At 33.3% G+C, this 27568-nt stretch overlaps 2 pseudogenes; both read right to left on the bottom strand.

Moving 5' to 3' along the window:
• Positions 1-1324: 1324 nt before the first annotated feature.
• Positions 1325-13603, bottom strand: LOC114756545 (indole-3-acetaldehyde oxidase-like; annotated as a pseudogene).
• LOC114756544 (uncharacterized) lies at positions 13456-26666 on the bottom strand (annotated as a pseudogene).
• Between the last annotated feature and the right edge of the window lie 902 nt (positions 26667-27568).

Raw genomic sequence — 27568 nt, 5'->3', positions numbered from 1 at the left:
ATCAGAGCTTGTCTGGTGAATCTGTCAAATATGTTGAATAGCAAGAGTTCTTGTGAGTAACTTCATGCCACCACGGAAATAACTACACAATCCCATCATATGTTTTACATTATAATAATTTGGAAAGTATGCTTTTATGGATAATAAGAATTCTTCTTGTGTCTCTGAGAGTATAAAGCCGCTAATTAACTTTACTATGTATGCGCAATCCACCGACCAGTGAGATATATCATAGGTATCTATTACTACCTTTGGTCCTAATTATAAGAGTCAGTTGACTAATTTTAGGAGATTAAGGAAGTAAGTTGAGTTAGTTATTTGTCCTTAATAGGTGTTGTTTTTCCTAAAATATCCTTACTAATAAAGTATATTGACTAGAACTATCATTGTTAGAAGGGTTACTTTGGAAAAAAATGTATAAATATAAGAGACAAAGTGAATTGGGGTCTTATATTTGAGACCAAAATAAAAATCAAACAGGGTCTTATATTAAGGATCGGAGGTAGTAAATACTAATCTAGGCTCTGGTACTAATATTGTTGGAAAAGGGAAATAATAAATTGTGGAGGCAAAAACTTAAACTTACTTTCATATCAAAAGTCAATGGTTGAAGCCTTTAATAACGCGTACAATGATTAAAAAAACGGCAATGTAAATAAACATGGGATATATGACTAGATAATGGGATAACGCCGTTAACTTATTTAACAAGTAGCACTTATAATTAAAAAAAATACATATTTATTATTTTTAATGAATAATAACTCAAGGCCTCACAATAATAAATATATCAGCATGCATAGTAAAAAAATCTATAGCCATAAAAATTAGAAGCACCATTTTGATGAAAATATTTCATTATATAACACTTTTAAATAAATTATGTCTCCTAGTAAAAAAAAAAAAATGATGTCTCATCTGTTTTTAATATTGGTGGCCAGAGAAATATTTTGTAATGTTAGTTTTATATCAAGAAACAGTCTTAATATGATTGAGATGTGAATTAATATTTTCAGTAAACGGTTAATGCAATGTAGGTAAGAATCTGTTCGAGTTTAAACTAGAGAACTTATAAGCTCTGATTAAACGGTTAATGCAAATTAAAGATGATATTAATTACCTGCCTCTAAAGAACTCCCTAATCCTATAATAATGCTTCTATAATATATATATATATATATATATATGTTGTGATTTGGATAATTATGTTTGAGGCGCCAATCGTTAAAATTTACAAGAAACAGGTAAAAAGTGAACTCCCTAATTCTATAATAATGCTTCAATATACATTAGAATTCGAAGATATGAAAAATGAAAATATGAAACACAACATTGGAAAAATGAGTACATATTTCCTCAAGGTCCAAACATAACATACAAACTAACTTATTTTCAAGATATTGAGGACCTTCACATTTTGGCCATTTTCCATTTCAAGTATCTTTCAACAATGTCCAATCCACAGAGTTCCTTTACCACAGGCATGGTTGCTGGTACGTCCAACTGGAATGGTTTATCAAGTTCATTTGAGTTGCTCCACAAAACAAGCTGTTTTCTAGCTTCTTTGATTGCTGCTCTTGTAGCACAGTGAACCACAACTGCTAGAAGTAGTGGTGGCTCGCCAGAAGCTACAAAAACAGATTTTCAAGTATCGTTTAGTGTAAGACTTCTTTTCCTATTCTTTAGTATTAAAGAAATTTCACTGTTTAATTTTGGTCCTATTCTATTTGCAATTAGCCTTCACATAGTTCACTAAAGTGAATCAATCAAAATGATGTAGGCCAGAAATAGAGCCATGAAATTTTATAGTTTGAACCAAATAAGTTGGAAAATTCTTAAATTGAGAATTACGAAAACTAATAAGCCGTACCTTTTGAAGAGAGAACGCGATGTTGGTGGTGTCCACTATTGATAATTTCAACATTAAACTGTCTAGGTATTGTATCTAATGTAGGGATTTTGTAATTCCATGTTCCATCTGCTAAGACTAATCCTTCGGTATTTGTTTCATATTCTTCAAGCATGAAAAACCCTAATCCTTGCACAAATGCTCCTTCAATCTGCACCAAGAAGGATTATGGCAAATTAGGCAACTTCAAAAACAAATAACTTTTATTTATTTTGCATGAGATATCCTATTGCTATTTTAAAAAACTTTTTAAAAAAGGAAGGGTCCGTTGAACTAAATAAAAAAGGAAAGGAAGAAGGTGAGTCAGTATGCTAATTACTCACCCTCAAATCAGTCCTTCCCATGGGTTTTTGTCTGAATCCGAACGAATAAAGAGACAGAAATAAAATCTTAATAGGATTCGAAAAAGCAAGAGCAGCAAAGCAAGTCCACAAAAAATTTCTATTGGCCATTTAAGTTTGATCTTTTCTTCTATTATTGCCTTACCTTCAAAGTAGAATTAATAAACTCTATCAATTAGTTATCTACCAAAACAATGCTATTATTGTCGATGAGCTATTTTACCTCTCTTTTTGTATATAGCTTTAAAAAATAATTTTGAAATAAAAAGAGTCATGTATACCAAATAGAAATGTTAGATAGCCCACCTGTCCCAAATCTACAGCAGGGTTGAGACTCTTTCCACAGTCATAGATGATATTTGTTTGCAAAACAATTGTCGCTCCTGTCAGAAGATCTATTTCCACCTGTGAAATATACTCTAAACTTTACCTTAACATTATTTATAACGTGATGCAACAATATGACTTGTGAAAATTTCAAATACATTTGAGTAAGAGCCATTAATAAGCTTTAGAAACTACCACTTTCTGATGTGCACATGAGAAGAGCAGTTGAATACGAAATAAGCCTACCTCACTCATTGCAACACCGTAATTGAGATAATGGTCAGCATTAGTGCCGGGGCGATAAAATGAGGATGCTGATAAGTTCACAGCTTGCAAGTGTGCCTACATGAAGAGAAATTGTTGATTATATATGGTAGATTTTGTTCTTGACAGTTTATATAGGTTTAGAATTTTTTTTTCTTGAAGAAGAAGAGATCTTGAACAAATTCTGCGGAAGTTGTGAATCTTGTAAATAAATAATTCTCTAAGTCTCATTCCTTGACTAACATTGTTAAGGATATGAAGGGACTAATTATGAGAGAATGGTATGTCACTATAGGGCATGCTTCCAGAGAAACAAATGAATACACAAATTGGCTAGCTTGTAATGCTCATGCCATTGACAATGATTTTGTTGTTCTTAGTGAAACTCCCTTTATTGTAAGAACCTCTTACGCTTCGACAAAGTTGAGCATTATGCTCATGAATACATCAACTAGTCCCTGTGGATTCCTTAGCCTTGTAATCAAATTAAAATCATAAATAAATAAATTAATAAGAAAAAAGAAGTATATATAATTCTGGCAAAATTTAAGAAGATCATGTCTCAATACTGAAAATAGTGTGCAGTGATATAATTTATGTAAAATTCAAGAGAGGTCTCTATAACTTAATAAGGAATTTATTTACTTCCCTTTGAAGCATGTCGTTGTTTGAACAAATTTAGCATGGTAATCTATATAAGAACAATTATCACATAAATGTCAACAAAAAAGAAACTAATCCACAATATCACCATAACTAGGAAAAGAAATATTTTTGTTTTGGCATTTCTAGTATATACCTGAGAAATAAGAGTTTCCCAATTGACAGAACCCATCTCCTTCTGCAACTTTTCCTTGAGTGGAATTAACCTCTCAACTAAGACTTTGCAGCTAAGACTAACTGCTTCACAGCTTGACTCTGATGTTGTGCTAGCACCAGTGATGCCACCTTGAATCATGCTCAATGTATCAGATTGTATGACACGTACTTTGTCCAGAAGCACTTGAGATCCATCACATTGGATCAAACTGAGACCATGTGCAACCATCTGTCTCACCTTAGTCCATAGACCTTGACCAACTTCAATCCCTCCAACTTCAACAACGATTGACCCATCTTTCAAAATACTCGTTTTTCCTGGTGATGGGCTCACAAGCAGTTCAAACACCACAGGCACACGAGATATACCTCTTTTTTTCCAAATGTTAGTCCTATTAAACTCTTTCACAGTTTCACTCCTCTGGTCATACATTGTAGAAACAGCTAATTTATTCCATATTAAAGCCAAGGTATAGTCATGAGGTTCACCCGCAGAACGCTTGTAGAAAGTGCAGAGACTTTTGTACGTGTGGAAATTGATATTTCTCACAGCATCTACATCTATTGAAAGTGTAGATGCCACATTTTCTATTATAACTTCAGCAACATACGATCCCTGAACTTCCCCAGGCCCTCTCATTGTAGATCTACTTGGACGATTAGTTTTGCATATTTTTATATCAATGGATAGAACACCCCAATCATATTTTTTAAGTGCACCAACAATAGCGTGCGAGATTAATGGAGACAGATCAGGATATATCCCTGCATCTATCAATATCTTAAGTTGTAAAGCAGTAATCTTCCCATTGCTTTTAAATCCCACGTTGTAAGATATCTTCATAGGATGCCTTCCTCCAGCCATTATCATATCCGTTTTACGATCCATATACATCTTCACAGGGCAGCGTAATTTATGTGCAGCAAGCGCACATGTCACAGCAACCTGAAAGATTTGATTATGGGTACTTGTACTAAGCAACCCCAACACTATGCATATAATATCCATTTTCTTGTGCTGAATTATTAAAACAGTTTTATTGTAATATGATATGTTGCATTAAAAAAAATCATATATCTTGTATCTGAAACTACATCATGCAAATCGCTAGTTAGTTCTTTTAAAGAAAATTAGAAAGCATCCATGCAATTTCTAGCAATTCTTACATTCATTGCATGCTTTTTAATAGTGAAATACATGGTCAATATGAGCATAATTTAGAGATAGATAGAGCATGTATAAATAATATAAAAATAATATTACAAAACTCAGTACTTACGGGAAGGGCTTTCATGAACTTTCCACCAAAACCACCACCAACCCTTCTTGTGATTACACGAATATTATGCTCAGGAATATTTAAGCATCTTGCAATATGAGAATGCACATATTCTGGCCCTTGACATGAAGTGTAAACCAACAAGCATTTGTCTTCATCTGGTATAGCAAGTGCAGTTTGTGTCTCCATATAGAAATAGTATTGAGACCCAAGTTTAATCTGGATTTTAGTTATTCAAAGAAATGCAAAGAATGTCAAAATATCCAAAATGTGAACACCAAACATAAATGTCGATACTGATACTTGATACGTGATATTGGAAAAATAAGCTCAAACTGTTAGATGATAATGTATACTCCTGATATATAATTAATTCAACATTTATTTACACATAATCAGATATAAGCTTTAGTTTTGAATGCATGGAAAAGAAACAAAAAGGGGTGATAATGATAGAGGGTGTTAAAGAAAATGCTTGGATTTTCTCAAAAGAGTAGTTAGTTAGTTGACTAGGTTTTTAAGTCCATATTTCTGTTTAAAGATTGTTAATAGTTAGCCAAAGTTAGTTAGACATTGTTATGTGTCTAAGCTATAAATGATTGTGCCAATAATTCAATGAAATCATCTAACTCTTCAGCTGCATTTTTGTGTCAGATAGGAGTAGGAATGATTATGCCAAGGGAAAAATTAATGTTTTTCATGTACCTCAGCAGAAAGAATCTTGTGATCTGCTTCTTCCATTCCTTTTGATATATCACCAACTTGTTGCGGATGGAACATAGGAGGAATTTCAAAAAAACTTGATCTTTCAACAGCCTCTTCGACAGATAGAATAGGTGGATCAAGATTCTCAAAATCATAGTCAACAATTGCAGAGTTTGCAGCCATATTTGCGAGCTTTTGAGTATCAGCAACCTATAGTCAATGATTTAGTACCAAATTTAACCAACATCTATAATCATTTCTGTAGCAGTGAGTAATATTAATGAAACAAGACCCCCTTATAAAAATGAGGGCGTCAAGCACTCACCACAAAGGCAACACGATCACCAACACATCTAGCAATCTCATCAACAAATAAAGGTTCAACACCAAATATCTCGGAGCAAACATTTTGCCCACCTTCAGGGATGTCGTTACTTGAAATGATTGCCCTCACTCCATCTTGTTGCTGGATGTTTATATTCTTTACTTGTGCCAAAGGTTTTGTACTATAAATAAATGCTCCATGTAAGCAATTTCTTGGTGAGGGGATGTCATCCACGTAGACAGTCTCACCTATGATTTATTCATAGAATATGTACTAATTTACAAAAGGATATTACAGCATATAATATGAGCACATAAAATAAAGAGGCAGCAAATGGGAAAATAAGCCGAAGCATTGAGAGTGAACTATATATTTGACTTTTAATTACAATCAATTTGCTTCTTGCTTTGATATAGTAGTCGGTAAGATTAGGAAGCAAGAATGATTATGCTTCAAATAAATGGTAATTAATGAATTAAGAATGAAAATCATGAAATCAAGAATGGTTAAAACCAAGGCAATAAAACTGATATGTTTAAATCAGTCGTTTTTCATGGAATTCATGGCTAAGACTAAATGCTAAAAGATGCCAGATTCTTTGTTGAATAATTTGTATACTACCTTCAAATGCCATATATATGAAAAGAACAAAGGCTACGAAATTTCTTTTAAAAAAAAAATTGAATGAACAAAACAAACCTGAAGCTTGTAATGCAGCCCCTGATTTCACAACTGGCTTACCAACGGGGCGATACTCATCACCTACTTGAATCTCTTGCTTTCCTGATGATAGTAAAGTAGGAACTTTGTCATGGTGAACTTGCCCACTGTTTTCTTTCAAGTCAAAAGTCTTCATGATTGACGAAGTAGTATATTCATTTGAACACTGATTAAGTTTTTCAGCACAGTGGTCAATGAAAGGGCTGAAGAATTTGTACACAAAACCAGCTGCCAAGCTTGATCGATAAGAGATCCTTGAAGTTCCATCTTTAAGTACAACACTATTTGTAAGCAAGTTCACAGCTTCACATACAATCCCTGCACTTAACACCTTTCCTTCCAGTAGCTCCTCAACTTTTCTTTCCCTAATTGCTTGTTTCACCCCACAAGCACCAAAAGCAAGCCTACAGTTATCTATCACAATTCCTTCAGAATCTTTGCCAGAATAAATCTCAACCAAGAAAGCTGCATTTAAATATGGTAGTGCATTTCCCAACGGTCTAGGTGCAGCTCGAAATGTTTTGAAGAGAACTTTATTTGTGTTTTGGAGGAGCACTTTTACTAGGTCCCCAACATGGGATTTTAATGCTTAAAAGCACACTTTCTAATCCTAATGGTGGCCTTTCTAGAAACTCCTGCAATGTAAGCCATTCAAAATTTGTAACAGTCATTATTTGAACCATTGTATCCACAGCAAGAAATATTGTAGCTATATCAGAAGGAAAATGATTCTTCTGAGCCATCACTAGATTGCCGCCTATACTGGCTGTGTTCCTTATAAACCCAGAGGCTATTTTGCTCATATGATCAGCAATTTTTTCAAGAATTATATCAAAATCAGAGAAAATTCACATGGGCTCTTTGGCTTAAAGCTTCAATTCCCTTAAATATAGTCACTGCTGCTCCAATTTCAACCCCTGTCTCGTCCTTTTTTATCTTTGAGAGCTCAGAAATTCCCTTCAGATTAATATACTTGTCATAGCTTTCGTTATCTTTGTAATAACCCATTCCTGTATTACTGACAACAAGCTTTATCTTGGTTGCAGCATTGTTGTTTGGTTCTAATAAGCCTTGAAGATCCTTTAGACTAGTAGGACTGACCCAACTATGTTCTTCAGAAGCCATGAACACATTAGGCTTGATCTCCTTCAAAAACTCGGGAAGTTTACTCTTCTTGTGTTGCTGATCATATTTGGGCAACCTACTTACCTTTACATCATTATTTTCTCCTTTTCTCCAAAAAGAGTTTAACCCCAAATCCTCCATGTCAACATCAACACTAAAACTTTTGCAGGCATCAGAAAGCGGTCGATACCCAGTACAGCGACAAAGATTCCCAGAAATGGCTCTTTCAGCCTCAGCAGCAGTGGCTTTCGAGAAACCTGAAGGAGGCTCAGGACGATTGGTCTTTTCAGCATTGACAAGAGCTCCAAAAAGAGAGACGCACATTCCGGAGTGCAAAATCCACATTGAGTAGCATGGAATCCTGCAATTCTTTCATGAATTGGATGGAAGCCATCATACTGTTTCCAAGGCCTTCACTTGTAGTTATAGAGCATCCATGTATGCTGCAAAGTAGTGTGACACAAGAACTTGCTGTGAAATCCTCAACTTGGTCAAGCACAAGATCGTATTTGGATATTAAAACAAGACAAGCACCACAACCACCTGCAAAATATCCATATTGAACCATCAAATGAGAAATTGATGAAATTTCGAGGATAAAGGATAATCTCGACCTTCATGTTATATTTACACTGTCAATAAAAGAGAAGGATAAGCGTATATAATTTCTTCTATAAAATGTCTAAACAGCCTCTGTATAATATGAAGAAGAAAATAAACCATAAAGTCAACGAATAATTGAAAAAACAGAGGGTAGCATACTCTGTTCCCAGCTCCTAACTACAATAAAGCTGCAGACTTTTCAGAAATGAACGTATTTGTTTTCGTAGAATTCAAACTCTTTCACATTGGTTTCGAAAGTACGTATGAGGTGACGATAAGTTTGATGGGTGGCATGGCAAGCAATTGCCACTCCGTGGAAAGGGCTTCATATTTTGAAGAGGGAACGATGGAAATTTTTAGAAGTTAAATTTTTCAGGAAAAAAAAATGAAAAAAGAACGGGGAAAAATGACAAGAAAAATAATTCCTGAATTTCAAAATTTCAAATAGTTACTTAAATAAGTAAAATTTTAGTTTAATTATAAGTGACCAAATTAAAATTTATAAATTTACTGAAATGACTATTTAGCCTTTTATCACTTTTTTCTCAAAGATACTAAGCATTCTCATCAGCCGGTTGGTAGCCAGAGCTCTGATGCTAGCAGTGGCTGTCAAAGTTCAAGTAAAGTAAATTACAGTCATCAGAGCTCCAACATCCAGCCATTGACCGATAGCCGCAGGTTCAACAGCTTGCAACTATTTTTTTGGGGATTTTTACAATTTCATTAATACGATTAACAAGTTCTTTTACACTATAACAAGTTTAGTATAGCAATTAATAATAGTTTTTTTTTTTAGAAAATTCAAAAAGTAACAGTTTTATAATTTTAGCAACGGGGATAACAAATTTTGTAATGCTATTAATAAGTTCGATACACCAGTTAAAGCAGGTTTCCAAGAAATTTGAAGAGGGAACGATGGAAATTTTTAGAAGTTAAATTTTTCAGGAAAAAAAAATGAAAAAAGAACGGGGAAAAATGACAAGAAAAATAATTCCCGAAATTCAAAATTTCAAATAGTTACTTAAATAAGTAAAATTTAGTTTAATTATAAGTGACCAAATTAAAATTTGTAAATTTACTGAAATGACTATTTAGCCTTTTATCACTTTTTTCTAAAAGATACTAAGCATCCTTATCAGCTGGTTGGTAGCCAGAGCTCTGATGCTAGCAGTGGCCATCAAGTTCAAGAAATATCACTTTTTCATTAAGAGCTCAACATCCAGCCATTGATGCCATAGCCATCAAAGTTCAAGTAAAGTTCAACAGCATTTAGCCGCAGCAACTATTTTTTTTGGGGATTTTTACAATTTCATTAATACAATTAACAAGTTCTTTAACACTATAACAAGTTTGGTATAGCAATTAATAATAGTTTTTTTAGAAAATTCAAAAAGTAATAGTTTTATAATTTTAGTAACGGGGATAACGAATTTTGTAATGCTATTAATAAGTTTAATACACCAGTTAATAACAGGTTTACCAAGAAATTCAAAAAAGTGGCATAGCTACAGGGACTGCCTAATAAATTGAAAATTTTTTATGTACAACCTTCATATGTGGCTAATGTTAAAAACATCAATCTTCATAGGGAAGTTTTGTTAATGGTGCTGTGCGAGTTGTTAATATTGTTACATGACTCGTTACCTATGTTACTGAAATTGTAAAAATGTCACTTTTTGAATTTACTGAAAAACATATTAATTACTATATCAAACTTGTTTATAGCATTACAGAACTTGTTAATTATGTTACTCAAATTATAAAAATGTCACTTTTTGAATTTTCTAGAAAACCTATTATTGATTGTTATATTAAACTTATTAATAGAGTTAAAAAATTGTTAATCGCATTATTGAAATTGTAAAAATCTCCTAAAAAAATAGTTGCTAGCCACTGGAACTCTGACGATCAGTTGTCAACCTGCTACTAGAGTTTTAGTGACAGTGGCCCACCTAAACTCTGGATCGCAGGCAGAGAAGCTTTAGTGATTGGTCGACTAGTGAGGGTGCTTAGTTTTTTTTTTTTAAGATAATATGATTATTTCAATAAATTTTCAAATGTCAATTTGATCGCTCATACCTAAACTAAAATTTTACTTATTTAAATGTCTATTTAGAGATTTTAAAATTTAGAAATAATTTTTCTATCATTTTCCCAAAGAACAATTAGGAAATGCAAAATTAATGTACTAAAATTCAATAATTCCTGTGAAGTGTCAAATCCTAATTTTGAAATTAAAGATAAAAGATAGAAATACTACTTTTTTCTTTTAAAAAAAATCCTAATTCTATCAAGAGAAAAAGCCATCAATAGCTATTGAGCCACAAATGATTTGTTATATATTAAAGTGGTATAAAATAGTATATTTATAAACTATTTAGACCTGCTTATAAGTCATCCACAACTTTTATTTAACAATTAACAAAGTTTTTATTTCTTGTCATCCACAACTTTTATTTAGCTATTCACTATATTTTATTTGTTACTAACAAATTTCATTTAGTAATTAACAAATAAATCTTTTCAAGCCATTCACAATTTTTATTTAGCTATCTACTATATTTCATTAATTAGTTATAAACAAATTTTGTTTAGCAAACAACAAGGTTTAAATTTTTAAATTATGACTCTGTAATCAAATGCATGCTCTAAATATTAATTCTTTAATACCATTATTTTTATAAATGTTTAAATTTTAGTGCTTTAAATATTTTATCATATATTTAATTTTTTAAATCCCAAATTTTAAAATATAAAAATGATTACATGTAAAAAAAATTTGGAGTATGCTTTATTAACATTTAATTTAAAATTATCAATTAAATTTGTTGAGTCAATATTGTCTATTAAATGAAACAATAGTATTATAATTTTAATAAACTTAGAAGACTAAATTAAAATTTGAGATAAATGATGAAATGAAAATCAATAATCGATTACTCATCCCAGCAAGAAAGCCTTGGATCAGCAATTTGAATACCGTTCATTGGCAAGGTTTTGAATAGATTGATGATTATGAAATGGTGCTTATCACATTGATACATAATTATAGCATGATCTCATATCTTGTGTACAAATTATCATTAAGATTTCAAATTGAAAATACACTTATCTGATAACTTTTAAAATTCTAAAATTACGTCATGGAAGAAGACAAAACAGATCCAACCGCGCAATAATATTTTGAATTTTCAAGTATTAAAAACTACGGTTTAAATTAAATACATAAAAATAATGTGATATTCAATTGTCCAAATTAAATTTGAAAAGAAAAGGAAATTTAATATCCATTAGCCGACGCCCATTTAATAATTTTTTCCCTTGAAGGTCATTTTCGGTCAACCAATTCTGAGCATTAGCTGACAAGTTTTTTAATCAGTTCTTATATTTAAAATTAAAAATATATAATTTATATTGATATGGATATTTAAGGGAGGGAAAGACGAAAAGTGGAAGAGTACAGGCATGTTTAGATCGACATTTTTAATGAAAACGTTCGTTGGAATGATATAAACACGTGTTGCATTGTTGCTGGCAGATGAATGTCCAAACAAATGTTTGGGCACCTTTTTTTTTTTTTTGGTGATAGTGTTTGGGCAATTTACAAATGAGCTGGAGTTAAAAAACTAGCGCAACGCAGAAGCTACTCTTTGAGCTCCTTCTTGGTCCAAAAAAAAAAATTCTTTGAGCTCCTGCCATCACAACGTGGGGAAAAAAAAAGTGGTTATGGAAAAAGAACAAACCTAATAATTTAATATTTTTTTGGTTCTTAATATAAGACCTATTTAACTAATTTAATTAAATTAAAAAAGTTATGTAAGTTAATTAATTATAAAAAAATGACATGTTTTCTTAAAACACCATAATCATTTTTTTTAATATCCTCCCTTTTTCTTCTACTTACTTGATTATGATTAAGGGAATATCAATAGGAGTAATTTAGAAAAAATTGATAAATACGAGAAATATGTCTTATATCTAAGATCAAACTAATTGAATTTTGAGTAATATATTGAGAACCAAAGGAGTACCATATATTGTTAATATAAAAACTAAATAACTAATTAACAAATTTAAGTTAAATTTGAGGATATTTATAATAAATTGATATTATCTTACCTAAAATATCTTTATTTTATTAATTATGTGCAAAGTTTAAAACTATGTGTGAATAATAACCTCTTAATATGTGTAAATAAATATTTAAGACAAGATATATTAAGATCTTATATTTAGTATTTTCAAATTTTCTCAATAATATATTAGCTATTTTTATAATTTTAATTTTAATATTTCCTTTAAACTTATCACATTAAAAATAATTATTTAACAAAAATTATGTTTTTTTAGTTATTTTATATCTAAACTTACTTTTCCACTCTTCATCCAAACAAGTTCTAATTTGCCGAAGTAACTTTCTTATAAATACTAATATAAATATAAACCACATAATATTAGCTGACTTTTATCTTATCACGTTTGTAAAAGTCGTATCGCATCACATCTACATCTTGGCACAAGGCCTTTCTTCTCCCGGGGAAATAAATATACAAAAGTATGAAACAACCCTACTCCAGAAATCTAATTCTAAAACTAGTAAGCAATCTAAAATAGCAAAATAATGAAATTAACAACCTTGCCACTCGAAAAACATAATCATCTTTCTTGACATTTTACAAAGTAAACCGCAAACTGATGAAGTTTCCCTGCCATTTTCCTTTTCCAAACTGGATCTCTCATTATCAGACACAAGAATGGGCAGACCAATTCCTTCTTTTCTTCCTCAGAAGTCACAGGGGAAGCAATTGCATTCTGCTCACCTAACGAACCGTCCAAAAGATTTGGATCTTTACAAAAGACATTCCTCCACCAGTTCTATTGGACATGACCTGGCCGGGCAACCTTGAGTTCCAGAATCAACCTTCAAACCAGGAGCTAGATTCAAATCCAATCCCCGAACTAGAGCGGCCAGAGATAAAATATACTATGAAATTTAAAAATATAACAAATAGTACAAATTTCATGGATAAATGCTGGAGCTTGATTTGATTTCCCTGATTTTTTAAGAATTTCTAAGATTCTCCATCCAACACAACCTAAGAATGTTGCTGTTAAACTCACAACAACATCAGATACCCAACCACCTTCTAGAATTTGAATCCACCAAAGGTGGCCTCATTGCCATTGCCAACTTCATTTTGCCATATCACTATGAACCCCAGCTAGTCAGAAAGCAAAATACCCCATTTCATTGCTGACATCGGAATAATATTCATTATAACTGAGATATTCCCAGAAACGAGAAAGCCCAAAGCCCCCATGTTTAGGTGCCTTGATGTAGCAACGGTGCAATTCTTTTAGATTTTTATCAAACTTCTGCTTTATCGAAAGCACCTGCAGTTCAATACAATTAGCATGTCACACTTGCCTTTTCCTAACACAAAAAGAAAACCTAAAAGACACAGCAAGCATCATGTATTTTCATGTTCGGAAGAACACAAGGCCGGATCTACTACTCCGAAAGCAACCTAAATACTTTAATATTTCCACATCTGCCTTGAAAGTCTTCCGCCAGCATGAACAAATCACCAAATTAACCAATACATTGAATTGACACTATATGAACTACTGAAATTGTGAGCCTTTTCAAATTACTTACGGAAAGTTAACTGATACCCTAAAGCATTGTCCAAATATAGGATCTGATGCCTGACATCTTTCCAAACATCTCAAGAACAACATATACAGCTAATATTTTTCGTTTTTTTTTAATTTCCAGAATAAGTGCATCAGATGCCGGATTTAAAATGCTAAATGGTTTACCTGAGATATATTGATTTTGAATCTGCCAAACAGATTTTCCTGGCCAATTCCTTCCTCCCAGGTTCCTGCTGTAAGACACAACCGGAAATCTAATGCACATTGTAAAATGCTCTCAATAATGCTGCCTACAGTCCGGGTTTCTTCAGAGAGGAAACATCTGCATGAAGTAATAAATAACACACAGAAAACCATAACAACAGATTTAAGAGATATTCCTGAATGAAAAACTAATTACTGAACCAAGAGATTGGGGGGGGGGGGGATGCCTGTCATCCTAATGATCCAAAGCTCAGATTTGGGCCCTTAATTGCATTAAACTTCAGCCAACCCGACCTAGGATTGGCACCACACCACTAGCCTCAGACAAGTCAACCAATAGTTCATACATCCCAACAAATGAAGCCCAACTCATCACGAGTTGTCAAATACGTGAAGGCCCAATCTAATTTGTCATAACTCTGCTAGCAACCAAGTTTACAGACTACCAGAACTAATAAACAGGTCACAATCCCCTATCATCGGACCAGACATTGAGAAGCAGAAATGAATCACTGATCTTATCAAGATATGTTACAAGGAGAGAATTTATAAGGCATAGACTGAATCATGATGCAGTTAATGATCATAAGTAATTACTATAATATATTTGCAATTTTCACTAATCAATCAGTATGCAATGTATGAGTATAAACTTACATGTGCAATGCATCGGCAATATATTCCGTGTGAACTGACTCTAGATCCATCATATCATTCACCTACATAAATGGCACATATATCCACAAGACGCATCAAAATAAAGAGAAACAAACGAGATCAATGTTATGATATCAAGCAAACTCTGTCACATACGATCAAAAATGATCAAAGATTAGAACACCCAAGTGTATGGACGTGACTTATCTCTGTAAACATCCATGTCTGTCATAATTTTTAAGTTGCTATAACTGCATCCCAATTTTATCAGAATGTCTCAAAGGGTAATTGCTATTTATAAAACCATAATGAAGAAGCTGCTAGTTTAGAGACTAAATACCCGTTGATTTACGAGTCTTGTAGTTATATCTTAGGATTACTTTTATTATGCTATTAAGAAACAAGATTAATGCATCATGAGAAGACAGAATTATATACTCAAATTTGTATTCAACAATGTCATGTTAGTAATTAAATAATTAGGATAACTTTGAATTTAATTGGAGGTTTTGAAAGAATTTTCATCTAGGATTATGTCAACTCATATCATAGAAACCTAGCAGGATGAGAATACCTGCTATCATTATGAAATCTTATCCCAGGGATTGTCATTTTTTTTATTATTATTATTTTGAATTTGAATGCCTATTAATAGGCCTATAGTCATATCAGAAGAATCTATTTCTGGTTGCTTTCATTGCTGTCCTTCAGATTACCTCTCTTCTCCTCTTTCCTACTACAGCCAAATGTACCCTTAATATTCATTCCAAACAAAGCCAGCTAGATCGGGTTATTCTTTTTCTGGGCATCTTAGTCTGCATCTTTTTATTTTATTTTATATGTTCCATACGATGTTTCAAAAGCGACAATGAACACTTGAACATATCTTGGATGGTAAAGGTGAGATGAGGTATACATAGTTCTTAGAGCTTAAATCCTTGTAATATAAGCCAAAAAGAAGAAGAAGAAGAAGAAATTGTCTGCTCTAAAGTAGCTAGCCATTTGAGACAATCAGATACATTTGTTATCCCAAAGTGACCTGAGTAGCAAGGAACCAAACCAATGTCCTCAACATGAAATTGAGGAGACTACAAGACAGAATACTGTCTCTTTGCGAACTACCATTAAAAAAAAAAAACACTTAAAGTATTATGTCTAAAATAAATAATGAACAAACAAATAGGAGAAGAGGCTTCAAACCTTATGGTGAAGGGAATGAAGAAACCTGCACCATGATACATGGATAATTGTGACTCTACATACTGCTGCAAAGTAGAAACAAAATGGCTGACCTGGTGCCTGGAATAGAAAGTACAGCCAAAAGTACTCAATACATATATGTAAGGAAAGAAATTCGCAATCAATAGTAAAAGTTAGGAACTCTCCAAAACAATGCTCATTAGATTCCACAAAAATTAGAGTTTAAATTATAACTTTTAATAACTTAAATCCAAATATTTTCCATGCCAACATGATACATATTGAAGACAAATATTGATTTCTCTTTCTTTCTTGTTTTTTTTTTTGGTGTGGGAATGTATCCATGTATATTAATAATGGAAAATATAATTTTAAATATTTATTATAATAATACCAATATTCATTGAAATTAAAAATAAAGCCATATAATAGTAAAAATAAAAAAGTACAATTAAAAATTAAATATAAATGCATTGCCGTATATCATGAATGACAAACAAGCATTAGTCAATAAGATCATAATTATTATTTTATTCAAATAGAATTTATTTCTAGTTTATTCCGAAATTCCAGAGAATTGTTTTACATTGAGTAGAAAGTATAACGTGATAGTTAGTAGTATATTATAAATTATTTCTAACAACTGGTGATAGGAAATTTCTTGAAAAAACTTAATTTGTTCTATTTATTTGATAAAATTTACTTTTATTAACAATATAAGAAATAATTATGTCTTTAAAAGTATGCATTTTAGACTATAAAATATGAAAGAAACCGGATAAATAATGTTAAAGGGGCTGAAGTTAAAATTTCTAGGGGTCGAAATAAAAAATTTGAGGGGGACTGAATTAAAAATTTTCTAAAAAAATATTTACACCATTGATGCATGCACGTAGGAATGAAAGTAGGCTAAGCCCTTATCAAGGGCCTATGGCCTAACCTACTTAAAGTTTAACCTAGCCTAATAGATCAGGCTTAGATTCAGGCCCACTTCGGCAAATACGCCAAGCGTATTTTTATAAAGCCTAGCTGAGAAGCCTACAGGCCTGACCTATTTAATTTTTTTTTTTTAATTTGTGCTATTATATATGGTATAATATAAATCAATTTTATAAATTATTTATAAAATTACTAAATTTGGCTTAACCCTAACTTTCATATCACAACATTCATACATAAAATCAACTCTTTTATTCATCCATCGTTCACCTCTATCCCTCTTGTTTTTATTCACTAAAGATGGCAACATCAGCTTGCTTCCTCTTTCTTGATCTGCGTTGTTTGCTAAAGTATAACATTTGTTGTAAGTTTATTTTAGTGAAAGGGTTTGCCACAGTTTGTGCTGAAAAACCAAAAGAGATAAACTCAGTTTTACATGTCACTTTTGCATTTAGTTGATTTTAGAAAATATATCTCTTTAGTCAACAGATGATTGGTTTTTCTTATTCTTACTTGCTTGGACAACTGTTGTCACTATGCATTCTTTTCTTTTCCTCACTAAGCTCTTCTACTGCAAGTGAGGATGAATTCTAGGCTTTTAAGACATAATGTAAGCTTTTTAAATAGGTTTGAAAGGTTATATATGAACTTGGAGGCATAGACTTTTAAGCCAATACAAAGGCCTAGATTTTAAGTAGGCTTTTAAAGAAGACTTCAAGCCTTATCAAGCCTTTTAAAGGCTTGGGCTCAGACCTAAAAAATAGCCTATATGCAGGCTTAGGCCCAGGCTTTAGAAATCTGTTGTAGGCCCGAGCCTATTTAGCTGAAGCCTAACCTAGTCTAGACTATTTTCATCCCTAGTCATCAACAAAAAATAAAAGGGGAGAGGGCTTGCCCTGTTTGGAATAACCGTCCCTACGTCCACAAATTTCAGAGAGACAACCTGACCACCCCAATACCCTGTTACAAGCCCCACTAGAGCCTTTCCGCTGTAAGAAAGTCGAAAAAGGTCCTATGAAGAGGTCAAAGATATAAACCAATCTACAAAACGTGACCCAGATCAAATGTCCAAAAAAGAAACCGTAGTTTCAGCTCATACCTCAGCTTTATCAACATATTAAGATGGCCCACTTCATGCTGGTAGAGTTCAGAATTCAGTTTTTTACTGGTCATGTGCACCAAATCCTGTTTAGCGAAATTTAAAAGAAAAATCAATACTGGTACCCAATCAGAGGCCTCACATTCTCATTTCCATGAGCATACAGAATTTAAGGCAACTACAAACAGAAGCATACTAAGATATCAAACTTTGTCCATAAAAAAGATTGCAGACTCTTTTGAGTATACCATTTTACCATTAGAAATAATTTAACTCTGAAAGGCAAAACGGGGGAGAGGGTATATGTTTCAAATTAATTCTTTTCCAAAGGAAAAAAATCCGTGCCAAACACAGGAATAAGCAAACGTAACTGATAAAGTACATGAAGAAACAAGCAGAGCACTTGCTAGGTGTCAAGTACAGAACAATGAAAGAACATATTATCTCGACAGCTAATCACATGGCAAAACGAAGTTTGTAATAGTTAATTTTACCAAAAGCTCAAACATAGAAATCAAGGCATACCATGTTCGTGTCGTGACATCTACTAACTTAAACCTTTATATAGTTATAGATATCGAGTATAATTTTTTTCTAACTAAAAGCTATCAGAGCTTGCCAAGGCCACTCTCTCTCATGAGGTTCATAGGTAGCAATTCATGAAGAGAGTTATATGACATTTAGAAGATGTGATATAAACAAATTTAGGATGGTCAATGATGCACAATTAAAAATGGAGAAAGTTTGAGAGAAGCCAAACCTTAAGAGAGCACCAAACATTAGTCAACGAAAAAACTCCAAGCTTCACTTGTATTAGAAAGCTGAATATATCAGCATATATCTTCAATGCAGCAGGTGTCAAAATAATATTGACTGGCCAATCCACACGGTAACCCAGTCCTAAGAAATCAAAAGAACGGACTCCTGCCAGGATTTACAGCTCCACTGTCAGAGAGCAATATTCAATTTTCTACCACTCTTAACTGGATAGAATTGCTGAAATAAGCCAACACTAATCAAAACTGAAAGGAAACGATAAACATAAATAACAAATCTCAACAAAACCAATTGTAATAATATTTGCCGCTGACTTTGTTAATATGATAAAAGTTTTCTTCACACAAATGAACAGCGTAATGCATACCAATAGTTGATATTGAGAATGGCATTTTCCCATGCCCTTTCACATACACAAATAACCTATCTTTATTACTGTCATTTTCACATGAAGACTTCTGAATTGATGACTCAAGAAGACCTTGAATTTCTGGAAGTCTCTCATTTGCTTCTGTAACAGACCTCCTCTGTCAAATCAAGTCAGGCAGAGGGTTAAAAATATAGCATGTTTGTTATATGTACGTGCATGTGTGCTATGCTTTAAAGAGTCATTTTGAGTTCGGACATAGTTATACATGATGCCAAAGAGACAAAATAAACAAATCAGCCCAATCTGCTACTTCCATAAAATGATAGCGTCGCAATGCCAAGAGATGCTCTTTCAACTCAAATGCTTCCTCAAGAAAGTAGATGGTTAGCCTGCTGACATACTTATATCTAGCATATTTAAGGAGAAATATCCACTAGAAAAGAAAATTACCCAACGGCAACAATTCAAATATTCCAAATCATAAATTCCCCAAAGCTATACCCGAACAGTTATGAATAAAATTCAAATTTTCAACTTGCGGCACTCATGTAGGGATCAAACATAGTCAATTCTAAAATCTAAACACAGCCCCAGATATTGCCCTAGCACTCGCTCTAACAGCCAGACTTCTAGACATCAGAATCCAAATATCCTTTTTGAATTTCCACTCATTACCATTATCCAGACCCTCACCTTTCAGTTTTCAAACTCTCTTCCTAAGATTCCTCCAGGTGGACACATTAGTACTAGAGATTCTTCAAAACCTATGAGAAGAGGTCAAGTGAGCTGTATTTGGGGCTAACGCGATCATGGTCAATGGATGTTGTTCTTATTTCAGCACTGCCCAGAGCTCTATAAATATAAGGAATAAAATGAAACCACTATACACAAACTAATTGTCCAAAGTTAAAAAAAAAAGAAAAAAAAAAAGGATACTGAAGAATGATTTCCTGCAATAAGCATTTGTCAATTATAATATCAAGAGGCATTTCAAATGTTGAAAAACTGATCTTCTGAGTAGCACCACAGTTGATAGGTTTTCTAAAACTACCAAGCAATCTTTCCCAGCTGCTCCCACCATGTACATCAGTTAAAATATCCTGGTTATGGTCTTTCATAGCCAATGAAGCACTACCACAGTTTCGGGTGGTACCAATCAAGCCATCCTCTCCAAGATTGCCTTCTTCACAATAGTGATCAATCTTATTTACTTTAGCAGATGCATGACAATCCACGGAAATTGCAGATCCACTGCTAAATCTGGAACTTAATAGTAGCTTGTCCATATAAACTTTACAAGGGTCCTCCACAGTTGAAAAATTGAAGCAAGGTAAAGGCTGTCGGTCTGCGATGTACTTTTCTCCATTTCTACCCATCAAGCAAAGCAATGAATTTCTCGTCAACATAGGGTTCATGCTGAGGGGATTCATACTAGAATTCTGATGGTCAATATTTTGTGGTTGAAATCCGTAATTTAAGGAATGCGTGTCATTGTCATATGGATTCTTACCCAAGGCTTCCCCACTCAAAGCATCATTAACGGCAATAGTACTAAAATTGTATAATGTGGCATCTCTGAGCAAACCCATGTGTTTTCCAGCACCTTTTGCACATCTATTTCATCTTCATCAAATGAGCTTTTCAAAATGTGACCGACTGACCAATAACTATCAACAGTATCTTTGTTATCACAGATTTTATTAGAAGCACTATGTGACTTTTCAAATTGGCAAGAATTTTGCATTGAACTATTTGCCCCACTACTCCTGGAGAAGCTTAAAGCAGATTCATAATTTTGTTGCTCAACTACTTTATATGGCCAATGAATCAACTGATCAGTCTCAGTTTGCTCCTCAGAGTTGTTTGAAGCTGAACTATCAGACAAATCATGCGCATCTTCCACATATGAGAGCTCATCAGCTGTACTTGAGACATCGGAGTCTGAATTGTCAATGCCCCTGCAAATTGCTATAAACCATCAATAAAGCAATAATGAATATTGAAAAGAGGATTAAAAATATTGCTAAAACATAGAAATTAAAATGAATAACAGCAAATGAAAACGAATATCTGCCAAAGAATGCATGTGTTTGATACAAAAGGGCATAGAATGCAAAGGAAGAAAGGTTAATTACATAATTGAACTTCTTTTTTCTGCTGTCCGCAATGCAATGGACTCATCTTCTGACATGAACAGATTTAGGTTATCTAAATTCCCTCCACCATCACCAACAAAAGGTAGCGGGGCATGTGTAGCAACCTGTAAAATTAGAGTTTATTTGCATAAAAGCAAATTATTGCAGGGTGAACAGAAGAAGCCAGGTCACCACCATGAAATCTCAGTCCTTTTTCCAATTCCAATTCCAATTAGACAAGACAAACCAAAGCAAAAAAGATATTGTATACAATACAGTATGACAAGCGGAATGAAAAGAAATAAATAAATACTATAGGTCCAGGACTATACTACACAACAAGAGAGCAGACATCAAGCTTTCAAGTATCAAAACTTGTAATAATGGAAGGTTTATGAAATACGCAGCCAGCGGCAGAACACCAAGTTTTCAACCATAGGTATACCATATACTATGGAAATTCTCCCTCTAATATTTGCAGAATTAACCATATTGTGCATTAATGAGGAGGATCTTACAAAAAACGAAGCATGAGTGCAAGTTAAGAAAAGAGAAAAGATGCTGGCCAAAGATTATAAAAGTAAAACAGCAACTTAGCAGGCAGAATCCGTAAAAATAAGGAAACTACTTGGCATGCAAGTCAGAAGATAAGAAAATTATAATTCATGATTTGATGATTGAAACCATGGTTACATCTCCAGGACATCATACATGCTAGAAAGCCCATTTAGAGAGCAGCTGTGGAGCTTTTCAAGGCAGATTAGGGTTGACGGGAGGTAGGTTTAAATGCGAGAGTTAGAGTACGCAGAGGTTTGTGATTGAAGTGCTGCGCAACAATTTTGTACTTCCGACATCTCTTTTCTTTTTATTCTCTTGTAGCAGTTATAAGGAGGCTTACTTGAACAAGTATTCAACTAGATTGGAGGAATTGTTAATAATAAATAATTTCTTTTCTGTCTTCTTTCTTCGTTTTTGGTTCTTCATTGGCAAGGTGAATGTCTTGTATCTGCCGGCCTTGTAACATTATTTCTCCCCTCAATAAATTCCTTCTTACATCACAGCTAAAAGAACAAAAAAAGAAAGAAAGAAGAAGGGAAAAGTGCAATTTTTATATAACGAACCAAATTATAGGATTTGATTACCTGTTGATATCTAATTTCTAAGTTGCTGAAGAGGCTTTTGAGCTTTTCATTCATCCTTTTATAATAATTGTCTCTTGCAAGCACCATTGCTTCAATGTCATCTCTGCTGAAGGTTAATGGAGACAAATATGATGAACCATTGTTTGAAAAACCACTCCAGCAGGGAAGAAAATCCTGAGAACTGTGGTCTCTTGTAGCAACATGAATGCACAACTCAAGCAATTTCAGCAGTACCTGAAGCTGCTGACCAGCTCTAACAAGTGGAACCAAGCTGTCTCTAAGAAAGCATGGAACAGCAACTCCAACTCGTTCCTAAGGTTAGCAAGCCACGACCATGAAAATCAATATAGTAGTAACACAGCCCAAGGTTATGATGCACATCAAAACAGTCTCTGGATCATATATTTCAGTATAAAAGAGAAAAACATTACCCTACAACTTGCCGCTTGAAAATCAACAGAAATGCCAGCTTTAATATGTGGATTAGGAGGTAAATGCCCAACATCTCCAACAATAAACTCCTTATATGGGTCATTGATTTCTGCTTTGAATATCCATGATCTAATAAACCCACAGTATGGTTCAAAGGATTGAAGAAAGAGAAACTTGAGCAGATTACAGTGAGCAGGATCAGCAACCTACATCTTAAGTAAACTTTAGTTAGAAGAAATTCCAAAAAGAGAAAAACCTTGAAAACGGTAAACATCTGTTTGTTTAGGGAACACATCACCTGAAGCAATTATTGCAACGATTATCTACCAAAACTAGGGAAAAACTATATTTTTAGTAGAAAAGAAAGAGTTTAAGCACCAGAAAACACACAAAAAAAGGAGTAGCCATTCATTCAAGTGTAGCCTCTCTTTAGAAATTATATAATTCTTCTCATTGAAGTTGCTATAAGATTTGCATGGAAAATCACCAAGGAGCCAACTAAGTTCCAGAAACTCCTCATCGGTCTTTTTGAAACATAATAGTGATTCAATGCTCGGAATGAAACTCATCTTTCTCTTTCGCCATCTAAAATTGGAACCCTGTCATACATCCAGTCTTTCTGTGGGTCAAAACCATGGTTGACCACCAAAACAAAGTCTTTATTCTATGTATAGGATGACCAACTAAATTCTTATTTAATGATTTAATCCTTCATTATAATTCTTTTGGATAAATAGAAATTATTGGAAGAGGAAAACTATGGTTACAACCAGACTTATATGATTGTTCTTTACAATTTTTCTCTCACTTGAGCCACAAATGCTTTATTAAAAAGGGAGAAAAAACAAAAGAAAAGAAAAAGAACCAACGTATGTCCAATAGGTTTTGGACAACACAAGTCAATACTGGCCATGAATGTGAGTATACGTGCCTCCTGGCTTAAAATATGTAGTTCACTAGGGAAGAATATCTTTAGAGCAATAGTATTCATGAGAAAGTTGGATGGATATGTAAATAGACAGATGGACATGCTAAAAGCCATCCCAAAAACCATAGAGCTATTTTTAAAACAACAAATCCCAACACCATTTAACATTAAAAAAAAAAAAAAAATTCGCTGCCCCTAATCTCTTTAACAATTGCAAGAGGAACCTCAAAATAAGGAATCAGCCAAATACCGAAGTAAAATAAGAAGAATATCCAATTCTAGTATTAACAATTTGAGAATGACAACTTTTGGAGCTCACGTCAGCACAGAGATTATGCAACAAAAGCATTAAATTCCAGGCAATACCCCCCACAGCCAACAACACATTCTGACAAGCTTCCTCGCCTCAAATATTCACCCACACACATATACCACCTTGACAAGTTATAATTGTTTTGTTACATGCTTGTTTCATGAAAATAAAAGGAAATAAAAATTACCATGAAAGACTAATTACCACTTACAGGACAATATTTTTTAAGCTAACCAGTCAGAAAACCATGTGTGATGATAATTACAAAAAATAGTTACCAGATCTAAAGATTATATAAAACAGCATTAAAAGAACAAAAAGATAGAGAAGCAAAGAGATAGACTCACATTTAATTGTGCATACAAGAATGTTAGTAAATCTCCCCCTCTGTAGAAGTTACGAAATTCATAAGTAGCATCAGCAATCAGATCATCAAAAGAAGTATCAGACAAGCTAAGTGCCAACTTATGTAGATTACAAATGTTTCCTAGGGCTTCAATCTGAGTCCTCAATTCCTTTGTGTGCAGGTAGAACTCAAGCAATGTAATTTCAGAATGCACCACACTCTTCAAACATCCTGATTCAGAGGATGCATGCAAAGACAATTCAACATCACTACTTGATGGACGCCTTAAAACTGCAGATGCATAAACTGTGTCCAATGCGCAGATGTATCCCTCCAAAACTTTTCCCACACCAACAGCAAAGGCTTGATTGACCAGTGTTTTAGGAGCGCACTTTTCCTCTGCCATTTGATCTTTTTGATGATTTTCGCTTTTTCTTATCAAACTGTACTCCAAATTCATATTTGTAAAATAGTCTACAAATTCACGAAGAAGAAAAACTAGCAACCCTGCGCAACCCATAGATTTAAGTACATTTCCAAGAGAGTGAGTGCTTGAAGCTCGTTTCCACACACTTGGAATGCAATGAAAGGTCCTATCAGCTGGATTAGAACAGAAGACAGCAGAGAGCTTTTGAATACTAATAAGGGATGATTTTACACCTTGCAAGGCATTCATCACCAACCTCACCAAACTTGCTTCCTGAGGCCAAATTTTCATAATAATAGATATGGTAACACAGTCATTGAACAAGGATGATAAGAATAGTCAAAGTATCAGGACAAAGTAAGAGCATAAATTTTTTAATCTTAATACATCCAAAATAGTAGCTTCAAAGAAGACCCGGGTAAGTGTGAGGTTAACTTATTTAAAAATGTTACATGTGTTGGCAAATGTAAGAGGTTGCTTGAATGTGCTGCATTATAATTCAAAAGCAATTAACTGATCTGACATATTGGAAATGTTCCAAAAATTAATAGCTATGCACATTGTCATGCCATTCTACAAGAGAATATTATTAAATGCAATGACATTGAAGAACTGAAATCTAGAGCCATTTTTGCTTCCTTAATTCTTTTGAAAGAAAAGAAGAACAACAAGGCTGTTTAAAAAGATTCAGTAGAGCTTCAGCATCATCTTTAACTAGCTATAGCCCTCAATAGAGAGCTCAGGCACATCTGGGAATCATGAGATTTTAGATCCGCAACACCATGACCATTAGAGAAAAAAATCTTTATGACATTCGCAAGACTGCAAACATATGTGCATAGAGTGAAATTTAAAAGCTATCAAACATCCAACAAATGGTTAAGAACAGATGAGACGCGTATTGTCCAGTCATGTTGACTCTAAGTTATATAATTTGACAGAAACCAAAAGACTCCGAGTGACAAGGTAGTCTAAACCTTTCACAAAGAGTATTTGGATTACAAGTCAATTTGCTAGCTCTGCACCAAAGAGCCACAATTTCCCAGTGGCCAAGGCTTAATGGGCATTGAACATTCACCATATTGTTTCGGTGTAACACAACTAACCAAATTAATGACTGACATTTTCTACTACCTTTATCTACTTTGAAAGTGCAATGTAAACCTAGCCACGCAAACCAAGTTGCTTGCCATCTGACTATTAAAAAATTCAGGTACTTCTTAAGAGTTACGAAGCCCAGCTTGGCTCTTAACTGAGTCAGGATGCCCACAGATGTACATGACATAGGTTCTTACACAAGCTGCTGGAATTGGAGGAAAAAATGCAGCATGCTAGACTAAATTTCTCACACTTTCAAGACCCAGTGACCCTCAAAATGATTCTTTCCGAGAGGAAGGAAACCCCACAAAAGTTGCAATGTCAGTTGAGCGAGTCGGTGGAGTAAACTTACAGAGACAGTGGAGAGGTCATAGAGAGGTTGATTCGAAGAGGAAGTTGAAGCATCGGAATGAGAGTGAAGCCCACTTTCAGAAGGGATAGATTCCCAAGTCTTTGGAGGGATCAACGGATCTTCCACCTTCAAATTGTCGAACAAAACCGCGAGATTCGTGTCCACAGCCATTGGATCGTCTACCTCTCTCTGTGTCAATGGTTTTTCTATGCTCCTTCTCCTTCCGGTTACTGATTCCCGCCCAACTGAGGGGAAGACGATGAATTGGTCTATGGGCTTTACTCTTTTTAATTTTTTTTTTATAAAAGGCAAAATGATATAATTTACTCCATTTGATTTTAAATATAAGATTCATTTTATAATTTAAATTACATTAAAAAATAGGTCTTATATATAGGATCATATTTAGAACTGCAGGAATACACACACATATATATTATATGCACACATAAAGCTTTAAAGAAATATTGGAAAAAAAACCTTCAAAAAAAAATATAAATAAGGACCTATTACAATATTAATCTTGGTTTTGACAATAATAGATAAAAAAATAATAATGATTTTGTGAATGGGTCCTTGTACCCAATTTTTTAATTTCTAAAATCCTTTTTTATAATTTTTCCAAGTTTTTAAAGTTTACAAAATATTAAAGCAAAAGAAATCTAAACTATGTCCTAGAAAACAACAAAATATATCATGAGAAATTTACTTTAAAAAATGAAAATTATGAGGAAGAGTCGGAATTTCCTGCTATGTGATTGATAAAGCTCAATATAATGTTGATGAGCAAGTCAACTTTTTCAATAATTTTCACTGAGGAAAAAAAAAGAAAATTTTTAAATATTTATTGTTAATCATTATGACTAGAAATTTTATAATACTCTTTCTGATCTTATTTATAAATTTCATGTTTGAAGAGAGCTGTGATTTATTTTATAAGCTTCATTTTAAAGTTTGTCTAACTATTTAATATATTTTTTTAATTTTGTTCTTAATTATTTATTCTTTTCTTTTGTCATATCCTCCTTTAACATCTTCTCATTCATTCTTTTTATTTTTTTTATTTATTATAA

The sequence above is a fragment of the Neltuma alba genome, unplaced genomic scaffold (genome assembly GCF_004799145.2).
Source record: "Neltuma alba isolate B1F8T4 unplaced genomic scaffold, ASM479914v2 tig00010433_pilon, whole genome shotgun sequence".
NCBI lineage: Eukaryota > Viridiplantae > Streptophyta > Magnoliopsida > Fabales > Fabaceae > Neltuma > Neltuma alba.
Note: the sequence above shows the minus strand (reverse complement) of the source record. Positions and strands in the feature narration are given on the sequence as shown.